The sequence below is a fragment of the Jaculus jaculus genome, chromosome 16 (genome assembly GCF_020740685.1).
Source record: "Jaculus jaculus isolate mJacJac1 chromosome 16, mJacJac1.mat.Y.cur, whole genome shotgun sequence".
Taxonomy (NCBI): domain Eukaryota; kingdom Metazoa; phylum Chordata; class Mammalia; order Rodentia; family Dipodidae; genus Jaculus; species Jaculus jaculus.
In genome coordinates, this window is record NC_059117.1 from 12,783,101 (window position 1) to 12,792,691 (window position 9,591).

General features: G+C 41.7%; 1 pseudogene; it reads left to right on the forward strand.

The window, feature by feature from the left end:
* The first annotated feature begins 3,056 nt into the window (after positions 1-3,056).
* LOC101608280 lies at positions 3,057-4,574 on the forward strand (annotated as a pseudogene).
* The last annotated feature ends 5,017 nt before the right edge of the window (positions 4,575-9,591 follow it).

The window sequence follows — 9,591 nt, forward strand, 5'->3', positions numbered from 1 at the left end:
TTTTTCTTTGCTTCTGAGTGTAGGTGAAGGCATAGCACACTCTGCAGCTGGCCAGCTTTGGTCCACTACAGCAAGAAATGAAAAATGGAAGACCAGGCAGTGAGCTTTATATGCTAACAGTCCCAGTGAACAATGAATTCAGTGTGCGTGGGTGCATGCTTGTGTGTAGAGGTGTGTGTGTGTGTGTGTGTGTGTGTGTGTGTGTGTGTGTATGCATATGTGTGATAATTCCTTTCCCCAGGGTTGGGGAAAAGTGCATGGAATTCTCACCATAATAGCTCAGCCTCATACTGAGCCTCAGGACTGACAGATGTGTGTGCAAAGTTTCCCTGAGTGGTCAGAGAATGTTACAGGGCAATCAGAAGTTAGAATTCAGTTTCCAGAGACTCAGTGAAGTATGTCAGTGAGGAGATGCCAGAGAAGAGGATCTGAGCCCACAGTGAACAGATGTCATAGACAGTTAAGTTTAACTTAAGTGTTAAGTATAACTAATAGTTTTTGAACACATCTGTATCCAAATATTGTCTTATCTATCATTTACCTATTATCTATTTATCTATTTATCTATATAATCTATCTATCCATCCATCTTGCATTGTGAGAGGAGACTGGCTGAGCAACTTGGAGTGCAATGATCAGCTTGTTGAAGAAGGCTGCAACTCAGAAATGCCAAGTAGAGAGAGACAAAAATCACTCACATTCTAAAGAATAACTTACACTTAGTCAAAGGACCGAGAGGGGGCACTCTAAGAAAGCAGAAATATTTTACACAATAGCTGGGCTACTCCATCCAAACATTATAGCAAATGCTGTGCCTAAACATTCATCAGCAAATGACAAATGAGGGTCTTTGCTTTCCACTGCTAACTAATTATAATGACATACCCCAAGTTGTACAGAGAAGGTTTTTGTCCCCTAAAAGTGGGAACAAGTTCTTCTTTACCCATTCCTTCCACTTAGGCCAGGTCAGGAACAGTGCAAACTACTGATAGGTAGTCAGTCCATGAAGGGCGCTTGGGAGAGCCAGTACTTTCACACCCAGAGAGGAGTCAGCATCAGTCATCTGTCCTCCAGAGCAATCCAGAGAAGCCAAAGATAAGCAGAAGATTAAGTAAGTGTTACAACATAGTATTTAGAATGTTCAGAGGGGGAAAAAAGACAACTAGTCATGATCAAAAGAACTAGGAAAGTCCCAACAATGACAGACAGTAACATCAAGATGGTAGAAGTGCTGTGCTGGAATTACGATGCTGATGTTAGAACAACCATGATAAAGAGGCCCCAAGGAGCATGTGCCACTTCAGTTACTCTTCCAACTAACCAGAGCACCCAGCCAAGAAACTGATATAATACACAGGAACCAACTGCATATGAGAACTGAAAAACACTGTAAATAAAACGAAAAAAAAAAAAAAAGAGCAAATTGGTAGAAAGTCAAGGACCTCAGAGGTCGAGCCAGGGAGCTCACCACCCAGAACCACAAGAAAACATGGACCTCACAGCGAGCAGAGAGCAGAGACCGAGACCATCTGGCGCAACAGCAGAAGATCGAAACTCTTTCTTGCTGGAAAGGAGGAAAGGAAAGCTAGAAGATGTCCAAGGAAGAAAATGGAAAGGAGGCCATGTAGGAGAAGGAGGAGGGAGGAATAAGGAATTGAGAAGGAAAAAAAAAAAATTACTACAAAGTAACCAAACTTTGAAAAATGCATTACAGGGCTGGAGAGATGGCTTAGCGGTTAAGCGCTTGCCTGTGAAGCCTGAGGACCCCGGCTCAAGGCTCGGTTCCCCAGGTCCCACGTTAGCCAGATGCACAAGGGGGCGCACGCGTCTGGAGTTTGTTTGCAGAGGCTGGAAGCCCTGGTGCGCCCATTCTCTCTCTCTCCCTCTATCTGTCTTTCTCTCTGTGTCTGTAACTCTCAAATAAATAAATTAAAAAAAAATTAAAAAAAAAGAATTTAAAACATTAAAAAAAAAAGAAAAATGCATTACATGCTGACAGAAGTAAATCAAAGCTACAATAGGATTTTAAAAAATCCATATTAAGGTGCATCATCATGAAGCTTGTAATGGCTAAAGACAAGTATTGAAAACAGTGAGAAAAGTGACACTAAGTTTGGTACTGAAAAACAATTTAAGTGACAACAATTTCTCATTAAAAACCATGAAGGCCAGAGGAAGTGGCACTTGTTTCAGATGCTAAAAGAAAAATAACCAAACAGAAAAGGGAAACAGGAAGCTGCTCACAGAGTCTCACTGCTAAGCCTGCCCCCTCTCCTGAGTTCTACCTCAGTAAGTGTAACATCTCCTTTCTTTTCCCTTTTGAATGCAGGCTGAAATCCTAAGCATCTTTGCCCTGACACTTTTGGGCTTTTACACTTATTTTTTTTCCTCAATAAATCTCCTCTGTCTTTCTCAAAGAAAAGAATGTAAAAAGAAAAAGGTATAATCCCAAATCTAGCAAAAATATTATGAAATAAAAAGGATATTATCCTACTTGTTGCTAGGAAACCTTCTGAGCAGTAATGGCTAAGGGAAGTTGCATAACCTGAAAGATACTGGGGAGGAAGGAATTGTGGGACATCAAGAAAAAAAAAAAAAACTAGAAAAAGAAAATACATGAGTAAATACAACACATGTTCCTTCTCTGAGATTTCTGTCCTGAACAAATGTTCTTGCATATCTGCCATGATGCTTAATATAAGAAGAAATACTTAAGACAAATATAAGTAGAGGAGGCAAAGAATGCACAATTGGTAAAAAATCACAATTCTACCTTAATAGTTTAAAGACTACAGCTGACATTAAACTCTATGTAAAGGGATGGAGGGATTGCCTAGTGGTTAAGGCACTTGCCTCCAAAGTCTAAGGACCCAGGTTCAATTTTCCAGTACCCATATAAAGCCGGATGCACAATGTGGCACACGTGTTTGGAGTTCATTTGCTGTGGTTAGAGGCCATCCTCTCCGTTCCTCCTCCCTTCCTCTTTGCAAATAAACAAATATTTTTTAACCTACGTAAAGATAGATGCAAAAATAGTATACATAAATCAATATGGCATGTGCGTAAATGAGAGCCATTTTGTGAAGATTTCCCCAAAGCTTGCCTATGGAAGTGAAGGAGCTTCTGGTGTGATTTACCTGAATACAGTACTTTATTTTAATGTACTTCTGATGGACATTTGGAATTCTGAGGATCAGGCTAATATTCATACTTATTTCAAGCCCCCAGCTGCCTTCAAAACATCCAGGTGTCTGATTTTGTAAAACACAAAGAGAACATTCTTGGATGGGACAGTTTGACTCCAGCCACAATCATATGAAGACCTATGACATGTATGTGGGAACCTGCTGGCTAGTTCCTCAAATGGATAATGGGATTCTGGGGATGTGTGTGGGGGAGAAAAGTATGTCAACACCTTTCTGGCCTATGGAGAAAATGGCAATGGGAAGGGCATTCCTGGACAGGCAACCATAGAGTTTGATGTGGCACTGTTGAACTTCCATAGCCCCAAGGACAGAATTTCCTTTGAGAGCAAGGTAGTCCCTGAGACCTGCGAGCCATGGAGTCAGACTGAGCGCTTCCTTGGGTAGCATTACAATGACACACTTCTGGATGGTACCTTCTTTGATTCCAACTACTCACAGAACCACACCTTTGAAACATACATTGGGCAAGGCTATGTGACTCCTGGCATGGATAAAGGCTTGTTCAGTGTTTGTATCAGAGAAAGATTGTGGTTCCCCTCACCTGAGGCACGGAGAGGAAGGAAGAGGGAATATCCCTGGCTTTGCTGTGCTGCTGTTTGACAGCCATGTGATCAACCTCCACACCCCTTTGGACACCATCAGCATCACTTCCCACCATGAGCCCAATGACTGCTCCATGCTGAGGAAGAAGGGAGATTACCTCAAGGGGCATTATAATGCCTCACTTCTGGATGGGACCCTGCTGGACTCCACATGGAATTCAGGCAAAACTTAGAACATGGTGTTGGGATCTGGACAAATGGTGCTGGGGATGGACATGAGTCTCAGAGAGATGTGTGGGAAAGAAAAGAACAGTGATTCTGGATGTGGTGGCGCACGCCTTTAATCCCAGCACTTGGGAGGCAGAGGTAGGAGGACTGCCGTGAGTTTGAGGCCACCCTGAGACTCTATCTCGAAAAACCAAAACAAATAAATAAAGAAAAGAAAAGAAAAGCACAGTGATTATTCCACCCCACCTAGGCTATGGAGAGGCTGGCATGGATGGGGAACCTCCTGGCAGTGCCGTCTTAGTGTTTAACATTGAACTGCTGGAGCTTGTGACCAGCCTGCCAGAGGGGTACATGTTCATATGGAATGATGAGGTATCTGCCAGCCCCTTTGAAGAAATCGACAAGGATGGCATTGGAGAAGTCCTCCTAGAGGATTTCTCAGAGTACATTCATGCCCAGGTGGCAACCGGCTCCTGGATTTCAGGCTGAAATGATTGTGAAGAATATGTTCACCAGTCAGGACCACAATGGAGATGGGAAGGTGATGGTTGAGGAATTTAACCTCAAAGAGCAGGAGGCCAACCATGATGAACTGTGAACCTGACATGAGCCAGCTGGTGCTGGGGAGTGCATGACACCAAGTCACCTGTCACGGCAGAATACACAGTGAGGGTTTCTAGGAAGGTGTGTCTAATGTAAAGTACGAGGTGGGTCATGTAGTACCTGGTGTTTACATCACGTGTGTCAGGATCCTTGCTGAAAACTTGGGAGGATTGCCAGTGATACTAAACAGAATGAGGGCAGAGGGCCTCAGCATGGGTTGCATGAGGTGCTGGTTTTGCCAACCATTATTTGTGAATCTTCTGGAAAAATCTGTTATTAGAGGAAAAGATACTGTATTGAAAATATAATCATCTTGGAGAAGAAAAAGGGCCAGATATCTACCTAAATAGATTAAGTTTAAAAAGAAAAAAAAATTACTGGTGTCTTAGAAATATTCTCTCCATGAGCAGGGGAAGCAAAGGGCATGCCTGCCTCACCAAGAGTCCTAGATAGAGCTGGCTCTGGTGATGCCAGCACCTGTCTTCCTCTTCCCACAGTGCCACTTTGCACTTATCCAGGTCATCACACCCCGCACTGGGGTAGTCCCCCAATTGAAGTGTAACTTGAAGGTTAATCTTTCTGGACAGAAACAAAAACAGATCATGGGCCAAATGAAAACTTGTATTAGAGACACAATACAGAGAGGGCTTGATCTGCATTTGCTATGGAGGATTAGTTCTTGTTTTAAAAAAATCTCTATCACTTTCACATAGTGTATTTTCCCAACACCTGGAATCCATTTGGCTATAGATACATGGGGGGCTGATTGGTGGTGGCTGGACCTCACTGATCAGCCAACAGAGTCTTTCTGGGATCAAGATGGAGGCATATCCTCAGCAGATGAAGCTAGCTCTTTCTGCCACTCATTTGCATTAGGGTTGCTGGGGATCTCTTTTTGCTGTAGGGAAGCAATGACAAAATATTGACTGGACTGTTCCCCCACTGCTGCCTTATGTCCTATTCCCAAGTAGTAATGGTTCTTTTGAAATGGCTTAAAAATAACTAATTTAGACTGTTTTATACTGATGTTGCCCTAAGATAGCTCAAGAAAATGCTCTGCACTAATTCAATGGAATTTAGGAATTATCGGATAGGAAATATTGAATTGTAAAAACAATCTATATAAAGATAGATGCAAAAATGGTATAGACAAATCAATATAACATGTTAAAAAGCAGAAGACAGGGGGAAATAGGAAAATGAATAAAGAAGAAAAAAATAAACACACTTCCACCTTAAATTATCAATAATCAGACCAAATGTGAATGGATAAATAAGCCAATTAAGACAAAAATAACAAATGCATTTAAAAAGCGTGGTCTAAATATATATTATCTGCAAGAAATTAATTTTAATATTTTTATTTTTATTTAGACAGATGGTGAGAGAGAGAATGGGAATGCTAGGGCCTCTAGCTACTGCAAATGAACTCTAGATGCATAAGTCACCATGTGCATCTGGCTTATGTGGGTTCTAGGGAATTGAACCTGGGTCCTTAGGCTTCTCAATCAAGTTTCTTGATCGCTAAGCCATCTCTCCAGCCCAAGAAATTAATTTTAAATACAATGATAACATGAATGCTGAGAATTACAGTGCCTAAAATATGTATTGTTAAAATATTAAAAAGAAAGCAAAACTGGCTATGTTAGAATCAGATAAAGTGGAATTCAGACAAATACCAGATAAGAATGTTACATAGGGACAAAGGAGCAGTTTTCCAAAAGGAAAACAGCAATAATGCAAATATACAGAACAAACAATAAATCTAAAAGGCATGCAAAACAAACTGGAAGACATACATACAGATTCAGCCCTGTGGAAACCACACAGATCATGAAGTGTATCTAAGAATCCAGCAACTTTACTTAAAATAACAATCAGAAAGGCCTCAAACCTATAGACTTAAATTTATCTCAACTTAGAAAAAAAAAAAAGCAAAGAAAACAATAACAACAATTAGGAAATCAATGAAACAGCAGTTTCTCTGATAAGATTAATTAAGTGGGCAAATTTCTGAAAGAAAAGCAATGAAGAGAATATCATAAGACTAAACCTTTTAAGTATGACAACTTAGAAGAAAAGACTAGAAGCAATTCCTTCAAGGATACAAACCAAAAAAAAAAAAAAAAAACAAAAAAACCTCATCTAATATGAAATCATCCATGTGAACATCTGGGTAACTATTAATACAATTGTATTCACAATTTTTAAATCCCTCTACCCACAATCTCTAGGCTCAGATTGTCTGAAAAACATTAAGAACCATTTTGTTAGTTTTCTCATTGCTGTGAAAAAATATCCCATAAGAAATGAGTTAAGGGAGAAGAGTTTATTTCAGCTGGAGGGGATAAATTCCATCATAGCAGGGAAGGAAGGCCTCCAAGCTCCCGCTTCCAGAGCTGCCTCCTGACCCGTGGTGTCCTCGTGTGCGTCACAGACTGCAGGTTGCATTATGTTCCACTCCTCACAGACTCCAGATGTCGGCCCTTTGTTTCCCAAATAGGGCATCTGCAGCTTAGCAGAGATCGAAACTAGCTTTCCTGCTGTGTGACATGGAAGACATGAAGATGTCATTTGTTTAACCTGGAAGCCGCAAGCAATCTTGATGAAGTGTTTGTTACTATCTTTTGTCAACTTATTTTTTTTTCCATTTTGAGAAAAATTCTATGGGTTATCCAGAGATTTTTTTTTAAAAATATTTTATTTATTTATTTGAGAGCGACAGAGACAGAGAGAAAGCTAGATAGATAGGGAGAGAGAGAGAGAATGGGCACGCCAGGGCTTCCAGCCTCTGCAAACGAACTCCAGACACGTGCGCCCCCTTGTGCATCTGGCTAACGTGGGACCTGGGGAACCGAGCCTCGAACCGGGGTCCTTAGGCTTCACAGGCAAGCGCTTAACCGCTAAGCCATCTCTCCAGCCCATATCCAGAGATTTTTTTTTAAAGGTGCTGTTTCCAAAAAAAATTGTATCACAAAGAGCATGCTGAAATAAAGTTGAGGCTGAAGCCAAAGTTTTAAGTTCTGTCTGAGGAAATAAAATACAGGACTTGGGGCTATGCTAGATGTTTACGGCGCCCAAGATATGGAGTGGAAGCTCTGCTATGTACAGCTTTGAGAAGAAGGGCCTCAAAGCACAAGTAAGAACGGGGGAGAAAAGTAGGAGCTGAAGGAAAAGATGCTGGGGGTTTTCAGGGTTATGATACCCTGCACAAATACCACACACTGCGCATTAGACACTACACACCACCACATCAAGTATTGTGCACACATACCACACATCACATCCACAGTTCCATCCATACCCACAAACACCACACACCATACATTAGATACTGCTTACCATATTTTCAAGCACCACGTCCATAAATACATCACCTTCAAGTGCCTTCAAATACCATGTCACACACATTAAATAATCTTCATAGCACACCCACAAACGTGTTCAATAAGTATACATCTTAGTCATACACAATCACACACATACACAAAAACCACACATACATGCCATACACAAGTACTGTGTACCATGTCTCTCTCTCTCTCTCTTACACACACAACACATTCTCTATACTCCTGACTAAAGCCACTGCTGCCTGGCTGTCTTGCAGGGGTTCCCGGTTCCTGAGAAGTGTTTCCGTGGACCATCACCTGGGTGAGGCCTCGTCTCACTTCCGTTCCCACACAGTCTCGCCACCTCTTCCCACTGAACTCTGCTGCCTATAATGTTCCTTCCCAGGCCCGATGGGTGGGGGACTGCTTTCTCATGCTGGCTCCATGTTTCAGGATGACACTTTATTCATGGGACCTTTCAACTCAGTACACCATGGCCTTTGCCAGTGTAAAGTTTTGATTTTTATGGGATTTATGCTTTATTTTAAAGTTATATCTTCTTCAGACCTTTCGTTTGACATACAGGGCTTTGTCAATTCAGGAGACCTTGCCATCCAGCACTAGCCAGTTTCCAGCGATAGTAACTGATTTTTCTGTCAGGGTATTTTCATGCATAAGCACATTAATCCAGTGTCCCCTAGCTCATCCACAGGGTTATCTCATTTAGGTCACTTTCCACCAGTCCTAACCATCAAGGGCACTGGGGTGCATAGACGCATCCTATCCCCAAAGCACCTAGAATCACCCAAATTAGCGGATCTAGTCCTACCATTTTTCCATGGAGAGCCACAATAAAGGGCCATAGAGACCCTACGTAAAGGTTCATGTTTTCCCAAACCCATTGCCTCCTGGAGACCCTGGTGTCTCCTTAGAGCTCTGCATAGAGTGGTTTGGAAGTGGGAGTAACAAACTCTTTCAGCATGTCTAGAATCTTTGTTCTTGTCGTGCCTAAAAAATAAAACTTATCATTATTATTATTATTATTTGATTCTTTTTCTCCACTCCCTGATATGAATGTTCATTAAACAGAGGCCTCATCTCTATTGTATTTGGTTCACATTTTTCCTTAGTAAATATATAGGAAAATAGATTAAATTTGTTTCTGAATTATGAGACACATATACTTTGGAATTTTCCCCCCAAAGATCATTTGGGTGCATTCTCTCACCCACAGGTTAGGGCATTAGCTGAAGTGTCCTGCCTGCTTTATGCTCCTCCTGTATTACACCTGTACTCTCATGGCAGCTGTGATTCTAGCAGGAATGGTTAGTAAAGGCATCTCTCTTCCTGTCCTTTGAGGAGCTGAGGCCCATCATTTGCCTGCCAGACTGATCCCTCCAGATCCTGCTATTGCCCTCCTGTCTGTGTGGTGTGGGCCCTGAGCCTGGCCCCAAGTCCCCGTGGAGCTGGATATCTGTAGCAGGAGAGGCCTCAGGCTGTGTTGTTGCCTTTGTAGTTTAGATAATAACATGGAGTACAGGAAGTAAAGCTTCGGGCTGATTTGGATTAAAATCTGGTATAACCAGTGCCCTGTCTGCTTTCCATTTTCCTCTATTAACTTGTAATAACCAAACACAGTAAACCTAGTTGTCCTGTGAGCGGATCAGCACCATCCTTAGA